We start from the raw sequence: 12,851 nt of genomic DNA, 5'->3' as shown, positions 1-12,851 counted from the left end.
CCGTCTCAGTGATGGGCCCTTGGTAGACCCCCCCTGGAGCTGCAGTCAACCTGGGCAGGAGGGGGGAGCAGAGATCAGTCAACTTGGGGTCCTACACTCAGGGGCCCCACCTCTGCCTCTCAGACTCAGCATTCCCAAAGGCGAAGGTTCCCCAGGCCCTGAAGTCTGTGCTCAGGCAGCCTGTAGGGGCTGACACAGGGGTTCCCCGAGGCCAGTATGTGGGGGGCGGGGGGTGGTTGGGGGTTACTAGGGGAGGCTGGAAATTATGAGTGTTTTTTAAAAAAATGTGGATAAGGGTAGGGGGCAGCGGGGGCCTGGAATGCCAGGATTCCAGGGTTAGAGCCCTGGTCTGGATTAACAATAGTGTCAGCTAATACCTACATCTGTTGGGCACCTACTGGATGCCAGGCACTGTATTCCCATCTTCTTATTTAATTTTCATGACCCAGTGGGAGGGAAGCTGGGCAAATTGGCAAAATACTTAACGCCCAGTACAGCATGTGTGGGTCCATCAGGACACTCAGTACTGATGCTGGAGCAGGTCCTCAGGCCCCCAGAAGAGTTGGCCTTTAGTTTCTGGATCATAGGGAGGGGAGGTACTTCTAGGTGAGACCAGGGAAATAGCAGGAGAGAGCACTGGGTCCATTGACTATTTCCCGACCAGTATGGAAGCATTGCAATGTTTTAACAAGCCCCGCTGGATATCAGTTCAGATTAGAGGTTCTATTATCATCATCTCCACTTGACAGTCAAGGAAACTGAGGCTCAGAGAGATGCAGTGACTCACCACCTCTAGTCGGTAGGAGCTGCCTGAATTCAGACCTAGGTTGGGCTCACTCCAGGGGGCAGACCTTTAATCTTTAGGTTTCTAATGTTTAGCTACTTTGTCCCAGCCCAGGGAACTCACATTCTGACTGTTTCCTCTTCCCCCAAAAGATGTCCTCGCTGCAGCCTCCAGCTCAAAGGACAGCAGCTCAGGCGGGAGGAAGGGAAGGGTTAATTGGGCAACAGCCCAGGGCAGGCATGGCACCGTTCTCAGCCCTGGCAGCCGCTGGCACCTGCCCTAGCCTTTCATCTCCACAGGTGCCAGGAGAGAGGAGCTGGAGCCGGGCCCGCCAGGGACCCAGCAGTGAGCGTGGCTTCCCTTTGATGCCCGTTGAGGCTGCCTGCTCTGAGCCCAGAATCAAAAGCAGGCAGCAGTGGCCAGTGCCCCAGAGTCCCCAGGATGGAAGCCTCTGGCCACCCCCTTCTACCTGCCTGGCTTGGGCCTCTACTGGGGCTCCCCTTTCGCCAGGTTCTCGGGGACCAGTCAGAGCAGGAGAGGGGCTGAAGGAGGCTCAGGGCCACAGGGGAGGAGGGAGAACAATGTAAGGCCAGGGCACCAGCCTTTCAGACCCAGGCCAGGCCGGGGGTGGGGAGTGAGTGGGCGCCGGAAAAGCACAGAGCTCCAACATGGCCTTTCCCTGAGGCGGGTGCAACCTTGCGGGGCTCAGGTCTCAAGGTGAGAGCTGCGGGGGGCCGGTGAGGAAAAGCAACGAATTTAAAAGGAATTAGTCAGGAGGAGGTGACAGGCCCATTCTGAAGCAAGATGAATGGGTTTCAGTTGGCGAAAATGATTCTAATTTATAATCTGCTTCTTGCTGCCGCTCGCCAATTAATTCTCTATAGATACATAAATAGGCCGCGTGTTTGCTCTGCTTCAAATGTAATAAACATTACACTCTGTCCTCTTCTTTTGTGCCGGTTCCTGTCACGGCATTAGGCCCCTCAGCTAATTCCTCACACCTGTCTCTGCCACTCAGGGGAGTGGGGCTGAGAGGGGAGGAAGTGCCTGGCTGCAGGAAACTCGTGGCACCGGTAGATAAATGACTGATCCAAAAGCTGCAGGCATGTGCAGCCAGGCTGGGCTCCCCACTTGCTCTGGGAGAGGCCCAGGCAGGCAGGCAGGGAGGAAGGGAGGGAGGAGGGTGGGAGGGAGGGGAGTCCCCCATCCTCCTCTTGAGACTCCCCTGTCACAAACTTTGGGACCATTTTCCCAATGAGAGAGGGAGGGAGGGAGGGAGGGAGGCAGAGAACCAGCTGTCATTACTCTCTGTCGTCCCATCACTGGCCTGGGGTTTCCTGGTTCTTTCTCAAACACTCCATGCCCAGCCTGCTCCTTTCTTCATCTTTCTCACCCAGCAGTGAGAGGTTTCCCAGATCCCCCTTCCTCAAATGGGAACCCCCTCTTCAAAACTTCCTTTCCTCTTTAAATCTCTCCTTAGCACTACCACCATCTGACGGCCTATTTATTTTATTAATTTCTCCTGTTTATTGTCTTCCCCAACTGGAATAGAAGTCCATGAGGGTATCCCGTGCTCACTGCTCTATCTCAGTGCCTGGCTCATAGTAAACGCTCGATAAGTGTTTGTTGAATGAATGAATGAATGAGGTGGGAACAGGATGGGAGGGAGCAGCAGATGAGACCCAAAGATTGAAATGATATCTCACTCCAGCTCCTCAGCTCATCATCTTCCTTACTCCTGAGAGGCAGGGAGGTGTTGGGGAGGGTAACTAGCCCCAGGTGACACAGTGGGTTAGCAGTGGAGCGGGGACCAGGATTCCAGTCCTGGGCTCTTCTCTAAGGCATCTCAGGCCAGGGCTATACAAGAATTCTTCCAGGTGGCATGTTGAGAAACTGAAACTCAAGGAGGTGGCATGACTTGCTCAAGATCACACAATCATCTATTCAATGAAATGACTGAGTACTTACTGTGTGCCGGGCATGGTTCTGGCAGATGAGGAGGCAGCGGTGACCAAGACAGACAAGATCCCTGCCCTCACAGGACTTACAGGCTAGAGGGAGGGATGGACGTTGGACAGCTTAGCAAATAAATGTAAATATCAGGAAGTGGTAAGAGCACAGAAGATAAGTCAAGGTGAAAAGATAGAGAGCGATGCAGGGGTGGAGCGGGAGGGTGCCATCCTACTTGGGTGGTCAGGGAAGTCGTGTAGAAGAAAGAGTCTGGGCAGAGACCCCACTGATGAGAAGACCACCTTGTGAGCACAGAGCAAGGCCAGGATTTCCACTCACATCCATCTGCTCCAAAGAGTGTGTTCCTCCCCGATCAAACCGTGTGGCCACTAAGAATGAGCCTTCGGGGAGGAGAGACATGACAGGGAGGGGACTAAAGTGAAGCAAGAAGCCCTCACTCTGAGTGGACGACATGTGAATTGGGGCTGGAAACCTGGGTGGGAGGTAACCCATCGCAAGGGATGGGGCAGGGGTCTCTAGATGGGGGACACCGTGGGAGCAAAAGCCTGGAGTGGGACAGCGGCATTCAGCAGAGCTAAACTGGCTCTGGGGGAAGGTGGGCGCAAGATCTGATTTGTAGGGTTTGCCAGTTTTCATGGTGTAAATACTCTCAACATGGCCAATTTCAAGGGCTTGCAAAACTGGCTTGCAAAAATTCCTGAAAAAATCTAACAATTGGCTTTGATGAGCCAGTGTGAGTCAGCTCCAGGACACCACTGCTTCAGGTCTCAACAGCGGGCTGGCTAGACAGCATGCTTATGAGGGAAGAGCAAGAAATGGTTTGAAAAAGTATGCACAGATCAGAGAATTCAGGGCCCTCAGTCAGCATGAAATTATCCCCTGCTGCTCCTCCTTTATTTTACAGAATAGAAAACCAAGGCCAAGAGAGAGCCAGGGACTTGCCCAAAAACACACAGAGAGTTGGGGCCAGAGCCAGGACTGTGGGGAGATCTCAGACTTCTCAGGGTAGCTGGCTCCCTCTCTGATGCCTCTTAAGGGTCATGATCCCTGATGGCCCCATCAGGCCTGACTGTCAAGGACTCCACCACCACTTCCTGGAGCAGGAAGAGGGAAGCAAGAAGGGTGTTCCAGGTCCAATGGAGTGCAGAGGTGGCAGAGCTTAATGCCACCTGGTGGGGTGATACTTAGGCTGGGTTTTGAAGGATAAATAGGAGTTTTCCAGCAAGACAAAGGAAGAAAGAGATCTCCAAGAGGCAGGAATCGCTTTATAAAAGTTCAGAGTGTGATAAGAAAGCTAAAAGTGTCTGGCATTACCAGGATGCAAGAAGGAAGCAGCAAGAGATGAAGCTGGAGAGGCGATGCCCTGCTCCTCAGGCTAAAACAAAAATGGTGCGCTTCCAGGCAACCACAGAGAAGCTGTTTTTAGATGGGTCCTCGTGTCTTATCAGAACCAGGTGAGTGTGATGCTACAGCAAGGTCCACCTCGTCATGGGTGAGGGCCCGCAGTGAGGGAAGGCCCAGGTTCCGTGGCGTCACACCTTTTTTCTACTGGTGCTCAGCAAGTGGCTCACCCCATGGTGGGTCTCTCCCCTGGGCCCCTGCTGATCCGCCTTCCCCTCCTGCTGGCTGCTCTGCTCCAGGCCAGGAATAGAACCTCACATCTGACAATTCTCAGCGGTGTTTAAATTTAATGGGTCTTCCTGCTTTTTTCCTCCTCAGGGCCTGAGCTGGGCCCTCTGCAGCAGCCCTGGGGAGAGGCAGGTGAATAATTCAGAGAGGGTCGAGTGTTTGAAGTTAGGGGGCCCAGTGACAGGACTGTCTCACCCTCCCACTCCCGGGAAGGGGCTTCAGGAGGGATAGTCCAGGTGTTCAGGCCTCTTCTACTCTCTCTGTGTCTTTAGGGCTTTTCAGGAAAGCTCGGGGGAGCCCCATGCCCGTCTCCAGGCAGCCACCTGCAGCTCGAGGCCTCGGGGCTGCAGAGGCTGTCTAGGGCTGATAGGAAGGGAGAGGAAGAAGCAGAAGTCTGGGGTCTAGTCCCAGACTGGGGTTCCAGGAGCCAGATGTGGGAGCTGGGATGCACGCAGACATGGAGGGCTCGGCCTAGCCAGGCAGCTCCACAGCTGTGAAAACGGGCTCCGGACCTGGGGCCCTGTCTGCTGTCCATGGTGCTGCCGCAGTTTGGGTCCCAGTTGGCCGACCCGGACTTGGACCAGCTCTCCCTACCCAGAAGTTCCCATGGCGCTGGGCTCCGTCTTCCACCTCAGCCCACCCTACTCCTGCAAACAAAGGAGGCTTTCAGTGTTTTAGCTTTGGCAACTTTCCAGCCATTTTCATTCCTTCCTTCCTTCACGCAAGTATTTACTGAGCATCTACTATGCGCTGTATCTACGGATGCAGGGAGACAGCAGTGATCGATCAGATTCAGTCCTTAACTGCCGGAGCTCTGCCCCATCCTTGTGCCCACTTCCTTGAGGAGAAAGGGGGAGGGGGAGAGGGACCCCGGGCTTCAATCCCTGTTCTGCCCCTTGCTTGTTCTGAGTCCTTGGCCAGTCACTGTCCCCTCTAAATCTGGGTTTCCCCACCTGGAGCACGAGGCTGAGCATTCCACTTTGCCGAGTTGTCGTTATCCTTATTAATTACAGCAAACGCTTATTTCAAGTGTCTTACGTGGATTCGCTCATTGTCTTCACCCAGCCCTTTGACGTAGGCACTGCTATCATCACCCCCCCACCCCGCTTTACCTGCGAGCAAACTGAGACGTGGAGAGGTGAAGTCACTTGCCCAGGATGACACAGCCGGTAAGTGAGCTGGCGGGATTTGAACCCAGACAGTCTGGCTCCAGGATGAACGCGATGAGGCGTTTGAGCGCGCAGCGGGCGCTCGGAGCGTGTGGCTCCCCCGCGGGCTCGCCGCCGCCTCCCTCTCCCACCGGGAGGCTCCGCCACAGCAGCCCTCCTCGTCTCTCTACGGCGGGGCGGGCTCCCCTCCCCGGAGTCCACGCCCCGCCCCGCCCCGCCCCGCCCCTGAGCTCGCGTCGGCCCCGGCAGAGGAGGCCGGTCCGCAGAGGAGGCCGGTCCGCAGAGGCGCAAAGCGCTGGGAGCCCAGGGTCAGGGGCCCTCTGTCCCCATCCCCGTCCCCGGTGCCTTCCCGGGAGGGGCTGGGGTGCGTCCTGACTGCCCCCCCACCGCCCCCCGCCGGGCTGGAGGCCCCAGTCGCCGCGCTGACATTTCTTTGGTTGTTCATGTCACGGCCCTTCAGTCTGCGCAGTTTTACAAATGTGCTGGTGAGATGAAAGGCGCCGGGAACAGCGACTGGAGAGCAAGTTCGGAAAAGCTTTTAACTTCCAGCTCCTACAGACAAAGCGAGAGGAGGGGGAGGGAAGGAGGGGAAGGGGGGGAAGTGGAGGAGAATAGAGGAAGAGTAGGGGCAAGGGGGAAGGAAGGAAGGAGGGAGGGAAGGGGGGAAGAGAGAGGAAGGGAAGGAAGGAAGGAAGGAAGGAGGGAAGGAAGGAAGAAGTAGAAGGAAATGTGGGGAGAAGAAGGTAGAAGGCGAAAAGAGAGGGGAAGGACAGAGAGGATGGGGACAGAGAACCATAGCAGGACAGGCAAGGGGAGACTGAAGGAGGGGGACAAACAGAGATAAGAAGAGACAGAGAGACCAGAGAGAGGGAGACAGAGAGACTGGGAGAAGGTGGACAGATGGAGACGGAAAGGGATGGAGAAAGACAGACAGAGATATGCAGCCAGGGAAAGAGAGAGAGAGAAAAAATAGAGGGACACGTAGAAAGAAACAAAGAAGGAGACAGACACTCAGAGAGAAAGGGTCAGAGAGACCCACAAACACTGATGGAGAGAAGGAGACAGAGACAGAGGCGGAGGAGCTGAGAAGGGTGATCAAGTGGACAGTGGGCAAGAAGGCAACAGACAGAAAGAGATAAACAAGGAGACAAAAAGACAGAGCCAGGGCCGCAGGTGGGGACAGAGAGAAGTGAGGCCATGTGGGCTCCAGCCATATGTGAGCAAGTGCAGAAAAGGAGAAAAGAGCCAGGGGGAATGGCAGAGCCTGGAGCTGGGAGCAGCCTGCCCCCAGCCATGCCCTTCACTGATGCCTGTTCAGACTCTCCAAAGGTGCCCCAGAGCAGACCCTACTATTAAGGTGTTCAGGCTAGAGCAGTGGTCCTCAATTAGGGGTGATTTTGCCCCTCAGGGGACATTTGACGGTGTCTGGACACATTTTTGGTGTCACAACTAGGGAAGGGGGGATGCACTACTGGGATCTAGCTCATAGAGGCCAGAATGCTGCCAAACATCCTACAACGTACAGGACAGCGCCCCCACAACAAAGAATTATCTGACCTAAAATGTCGATAGTGCCAAGGTGAAGAAACCCTGCGCTAGACGGAGGGGACACCTGTGGGCTCAGGTGACCGCTCCAAAGGAAGAGCATGCTCAGTGCACCAAGAGGGGGCTGGACGCCCTTCCAATGGAGGTGAATGGAGGACTCTCACAAGCCCCTTCCCCAGAAGCTCCCCCATCCCATCCCTACCCCTGGAAGATCGTGTCTCCCTTATTTGTACACGCACAGGTTCAGACCTCTAACGAAGCATCTAGAATGAGCTAGGCATGTTACTTGTCTGGGGCAGTACCGCACACCAGGTCAGTGTGCAAGTTCGGGTCCCAGCCTGCCTCAGTTTGAATCCCAGCTCGGCCACTTGTGTGACCTTGGGCAAGTTTTACAGTTTCTCTGTGCCTTGGTTTCCCCATCTATAAATGGATAAGTTGGATGCTGCGAGAATCAAATGAAATAATCCATGTGAAAGACCTAGCACAGGGCTTGACATATGGCATTGCTCTCTAAGGTTAGCCCTCGTCACTACTGGCTCATTGGATCTACAAGTTAATGCTCAGGCTTGCCCACCGTCACACAGCCGCAGTGGGCAGAGCTGCTCTCAGCCCAGTGCTGCCCAGGGCTTCCTCTGTCACACTACACAGCCTCTTGCTGCACCTGTCACACTGCAGCTGAAGGCCCTGCTTACCTTCTCCCATGGCCTAAGTGCACCAATTTGATCTCACCACTTGCAGCTGCCTGATCTTGACATTTCAACACTCTGTGCCTCAGTTTCCTCATTTGTAAAACGGGGCTCATACTAGTATCTGATTGTTTCAAGGACTTAAAGGCAAATTCATGGCACACAGTAAGTGTTCAATAATCACTGATGGTGACCTCAACGTGTGCCCAGAGCCTGGCATAGTGCCTGACACAGAGTGGATGCTCAAAGGTTTGTTGGAGGAAGAAAGAATTAGAGATAATGGTGGAAGTGAGTCTGAGAAGAGACGTTGAGGGAGGGAAAGCAGAGATGGGAGAAGAGAGAGATCAAAAGAAAGATGTGTGAGTAATTCATTCAACAAACATTTATTGAGCACCTACTGTGTATATGCAGATGTGAGAGCAACAGTGTCCCACCCCAGAACAACGTGTGCACAATTAAGTAGGTCTGACACCTGCAATGAATAGTACAAACCAGGAGCTGGAGGGAGAGGGTGGGTGGGAGGGAAACCAGAGCAAATGGCAAAAGTGAGTGGAGGGGAGGGAGAGAAGAGAAAGTGAGGAGATGTATCTGGAAGGGCTGGCCTCTGGTCTCTCAAAGCATGAAAGAGTGGAGGCTAAGAATAGAGAGGAGAGGGGAGGAGAGAGATGGAGAGAAGAGGACGACACAAAGGCAGGCTGGGAGAGATCAATGAAGGGGAATAAACCGAGAGAAGGACTTAGGGGAGGGAACGGGCTGGCGTGATGGAGAATAAATCTCAAAATAAATAAAAGAAAGATAGAGTGTAGTGGGAGGGGCCGGAGGGACAGCCAGCGGGAAAGGGATTCCAATTGCTAGGGAGAATGAGAGGGGAAGGACCAGGGCGTCGGGATGGAGGTGGAAATTAGGGAAGGAGGCAAGGAGCAGAACGGGGTGAGGTGGAGCCTGGGTCCCTGAGGACCCACAGAGGCCCTGGTGGATCCTGTTTCCTCTTTGCTCTGAACTTCAGCAGGTGATCATATACCATTATGTGTCTGGTCAGTGACAGCATGGCAGCACAGAACGAGATGGCTGTCCTGTCTCCTGTTATCCTTCACCCACTTATCCGACAGCCCTTTGAGGGGCTCCTAAGGGGACCCCCAACCCAAGACAAAGGGTGGGTCTATGGAAGTCACTGGTCCTAGTCCACCATCAACAACCCCATACTGAGAACTCGGGGGTCAGGAGTCTCCTCAATTAGGCCTCAGCCTAGAGAGATGGGACTGAAGAGAAAGCCATGCAGCCAGGAGAAAGAAACTGGGCTGGGCAGAAAAGACCCCAGGCAGCGGGCTAGCTGGATTTCTAAGAGGATGGAAAATGTGGCCTGGATGGTGTTTCAGGGCTTTGCGAGGGCGTGGGTATTGGTAGGCTCTGGGGGCCAAGGTGGCGCTAAATTTAGGACGGGGCTGTCTTACCTGCTTACTTTGTTGGTTGCAGGCATGTCCAGCGTCCCCCCCCCCACCCCCCAAGAAGAGGAGAAGCCCCTGTTCTCCTCCCAGAAAGACGACCTCATATTTCCCTAGAGACTGGGCCCCAGCCTCTGTCCCCCTCAGTGCGCAGTGATTGCTTCTGAAACTGGTGGGTGTGCGCAGGGGCCTTCCTGGGCAGCCAGCCAGGGGCGGCCCCTGGAGAAGCCTGCCCCCACCCTTGCCTGCACCCCCTCGCCTCTGAAGCCAGGCTCCTACAGTAGCGGGGGGAAATGAGAAACCCTAGACACAGTAAAGTCAGGCGACAGAGAAGGGTCGGGTCTCAAACTGGGGCCTTCCGGGGAGCTGCCGGGCGGGGAGGGAGATGGTCCCCCTCCTGGGGGCGCTCCCTTCGCGCGGATCTGGGGTTGGAGGAAGGAGGGGCATCGCCCCCCGGGGGTTTCCTGGGACCCGGCCGCCCGTAAGATGGAGAGGCCGGCCCCTCCCGGCGGGGGAGGGGCGCGATCCGGTGGGCGGGGGCCGGGGCTCCCCGGCTGCGGGGGCCGGGCCCCGCGGCCGCCTGCGGCTCTGCGCGGCGCGGCGCGGCGCTCCTGCCTGGCGGGCGCTGCATTCTCCGAGTCTCCACCAGAGGCTGCGGGAGGAAGGAAGGGATCCGTCCCTTGCACACTTCCCCCCTAGTCAGACACGCACACTCCCTCGCTCCCGCTCGCTCACTCCCTCGCTCTCCCTCGCTCACACACACACGCGCGCACACGCCGCCGCGGCTCCCCCTCTCGCGCCCGCTCCCCCTCCGGCTCCTCCGGGCGGCCGCCGGGCTCCGGACTCGCCCGCCCGCCCGCGCCGGGGCGCCCGCCGCACGCAGCGTCCCGAGGCGGCAGGACTGGGGGGAGCCCCGGGCCGCTCCCCGAGGTAAGAGCGCGAGGTGCCGCGGGAGGGGCGGCCGGATCGCCTCCGAGGGGAGGCTGCCCAGCAAGGAGGGAGCCCCCTGGCCGGCGGGAGCGGCCCGGCAGGCGGCGCGGGGGGCGAGCCTCCCGCCGCAGGGGGAGCCCGGGTGCCTGCGCCCGGCCCCCGCGCGCCCCCTCCTCTCGGCAGGGAGGGCGGGGAGGGAGTTTCCCACGTCCAAACTTTCCCCGGCGCGGAGCCGAGCCGCCTCTCTGCCCGGAGCCCGCGGCCCCCACCCGCCCCCCCTACCCCGCCCGCCGTGCGACCCGGAGCCTCCGCGACCCCCGCGGGCCGAGGGGTGGCAGCGCCGGGGGCCAAGCCCGCGCGCCGAAAGGGGCTGGGGAGGTGGCGCACAGTCTCAACAGTGGGGCCGGGACCCAGGCGTTCCTGGTGCCCCTCCACCCCCTGCTACCGGGGCTCGGCTCCCGGGCCCCTCCCAGAGGCGGGGTCCGGGGCCGGGAAACACCGAACGGCGCGAGCGTGTGCGCGCGGGTGTGTGTGTGCGAGGTCGTGGCGCGTTCGGGGGCACCTAGAGGCAGACTCAAAGCCGCGGCGACACGCACGGCTGCGGCCACCTCGGGGGGAGGGGGAGAGCTGGTCCGCGGGGACGCCCGCCGGCCCCACCAGCGCGACCCTGCTGCCCTCTGGCCGTCGGGCCGGCTCGCGGACAGGTGGTGAGAGAGGGGCAGCGCTGCCCTCTTCCCTAGGACTCAGCTACGGGAGCACTGTCCCCTCCACGTAAGAAGGACAGGGCCCGACGGCCTCACGTCCAAAGGGAGCGCCACTTGGGACTGACCCTCGGGGAGGGGGCGCCGGGGCGCTGAAGGAGGAGGTGATCGTGTGCGCGCGCTGGGTGCCGGGCGGCTCGCGGTGGGCACGGTCCAGACCCGTCTCGCACGTGCCCCCGGATTTGACCTCTCCTCTCGCTCTTCTCCGGCGCTGTCAGGCCCCGGCCCCAGCTGGGGCGCGGCTGGACCCCACCAGGCAGGGCTGCAGCCGAGGAGCTAACCCGGAGTCCCCCGAGGTCTCCCCGAGCTGCAGGGGCACCCCCTGGCGGTGGGCAGAGAAGCCGCCTCTTGAAGCCGGCGGAAAGCTTCTTAACACTCGCGCTTCTGGGAACCGTCTTCTCCTCTCCTGCTGCTCGGGCCTGGCGGGGGGTTGCGCATGCCAACTCCGTTTTCCGTGGGTCTGATTCCAGCTCTTTCCGGGTCCCGGGGGCTGGCCAAGGTGCCCCCAGCGCAGGCAGCGGCTCATTCGAGGGCTGCTGCCCGCCTTCTATCGCCCCTCCAGCAGGGTTCTGGATCCGTCCTCTTCTCCACCCAACCAGTCAGCGCCACGACCCTCTGTCGGCACCACCACTGCCTTGGAACCCAAAGGCTCCTTCCTAATGTCATGCCCCTCTGTCCCTCATTAGTACCCCCATCCTTGTCCTTCTTGCCTACTCTGCCCTTTAATCACCCTTATTCTGCAGCCCTTTTTGGAATTTGGCCTCCACACCCAGAATGACATCCTTTGGTCTTTGCCCATCTATGGCCATTTCCTCCTCCACCCATCTTCCATCGCGCCTGCCTCAGTTTGTTTCTGCAGCATCACCTGCCCCCTACCCCTCTCCCGGCCTCATCTACTTCTCCACTCCACTCCACCCCTATTCGTCTCCCTTCCCCAGTGTCTGGGACGCTCCTCTTACACTCTTCCTGGAAGGGAAGGTCCACATTTAAACACTGACTGCCTCCTGGGGGTGTCTGCGTGCCCCTCTGGGACCACCCTGCCAGCCCCCCTGGGGCAGATGCTTTGCAAAGCCAATCAGGTATCTCTCAACCAGGGGACAGCTGCCCCTCCTGAGCGGCCCTCCGAGCGGACTCCTGGAGATGGGGAGCCCCCCTCTGCTCCTCCAGACTGTGGGCACATTAGAGACCACCCGAGGCCCCTTTTTCACATTTTAAAGTATTGGAAACAGAGGCCTGGTCACAGGGCAAGCTACATCCAGAGCCAGAACAGGAACCCCGGGGTCCTGACCTCCAGCCCCACCAGCTCTCTTTATATGTTGGACAGATTTGAGGGGAAACAGCATTTTCTTGCCTTCATGCTGCAAGCACAGCAGGAAGACGCCTCCTTAAACGCAGCAAGAGGTATTTAGGTTAGACCCCCGTGCTCCCAGGCCAGCATCTGGGGAAAGCTGTTGAAATGCCTTTGGTGGAAAAGCCAAAATAACAGACACTGAGAATGCAGCTTGGCTCCTAACGGTGTGGTGTGACCCCCGGCAGGTCGCAGCCCTTCTACAAAAAGTGTGTGTGCGCGGAGGGGGTGGCTGTGACCTCAGGACATTTCTGGTGGTCTGGAATAGCTGTGGCTGGAGGCGAGACTTCCAGCTCCCCTGCTGCTTCCCCAGGCTCTGGTTTTTCCCAGGCCTTTGTGGGAGCCCTGCCTCCAAATCCTCCTGAGATGGGGCTGGGCTGACGCCGGGGCAGCCACCCCAGGAGGGCCTGTCTCCTCCGAGTTAGCAAAGTTTGGAGCAGCCAGTTTATTTACCGCATGGGCGACAGGTGTCAGCCAATTAAATTTCCTCTCCTCTCTCTGTTCTTTTTTTTTTTTCTTCCATCAGGAAGCTCCATTTGGAAATGCAGTCTCAGGTATTCTGAGAGAGAGAGAATGATTCCTGTTT

At 58.0% G+C, this 12,851-nt stretch overlaps 1 protein-coding gene across 2 annotated transcripts in view; it reads left to right on the top strand.

The window, feature by feature from the left end:
• The first annotated feature begins 9,710 nt into the window (after positions 1 to 9,710).
• The window catches only part of CDH22 (cadherin 22), a 123,830-nt gene continuing 120,689 nt past the window's right edge, over positions 9,711 to 12,851 (top strand). Inside the window, exon 1 of one of the 2 annotated variants that reach the window (XM_044748537.2) lies at positions 9,711 to 10,156. The gene's annotated coding sequence lies outside the window, so the exon portion shown is untranslated. Of the gene's footprint in view, positions 10,157 to 10,750; positions 10,928 to 12,851 lie in introns of those variants that run through there. The other variant, XM_070486009.1, reaches the window with a different exon arrangement.

The sequence above is a fragment of the Equus asinus genome, chromosome 15 (assembly GCF_041296235.1).
Source record: "Equus asinus isolate D_3611 breed Donkey chromosome 15, EquAss-T2T_v2, whole genome shotgun sequence".
NCBI classification, from domain to species: Eukaryota; Metazoa; Chordata; class Mammalia; order Perissodactyla; family Equidae; genus Equus; species Equus asinus.
The sequence above is the reverse complement of the archived record's forward strand: the minus strand, read 5'-3'. Positions and strand labels throughout refer to the sequence as shown.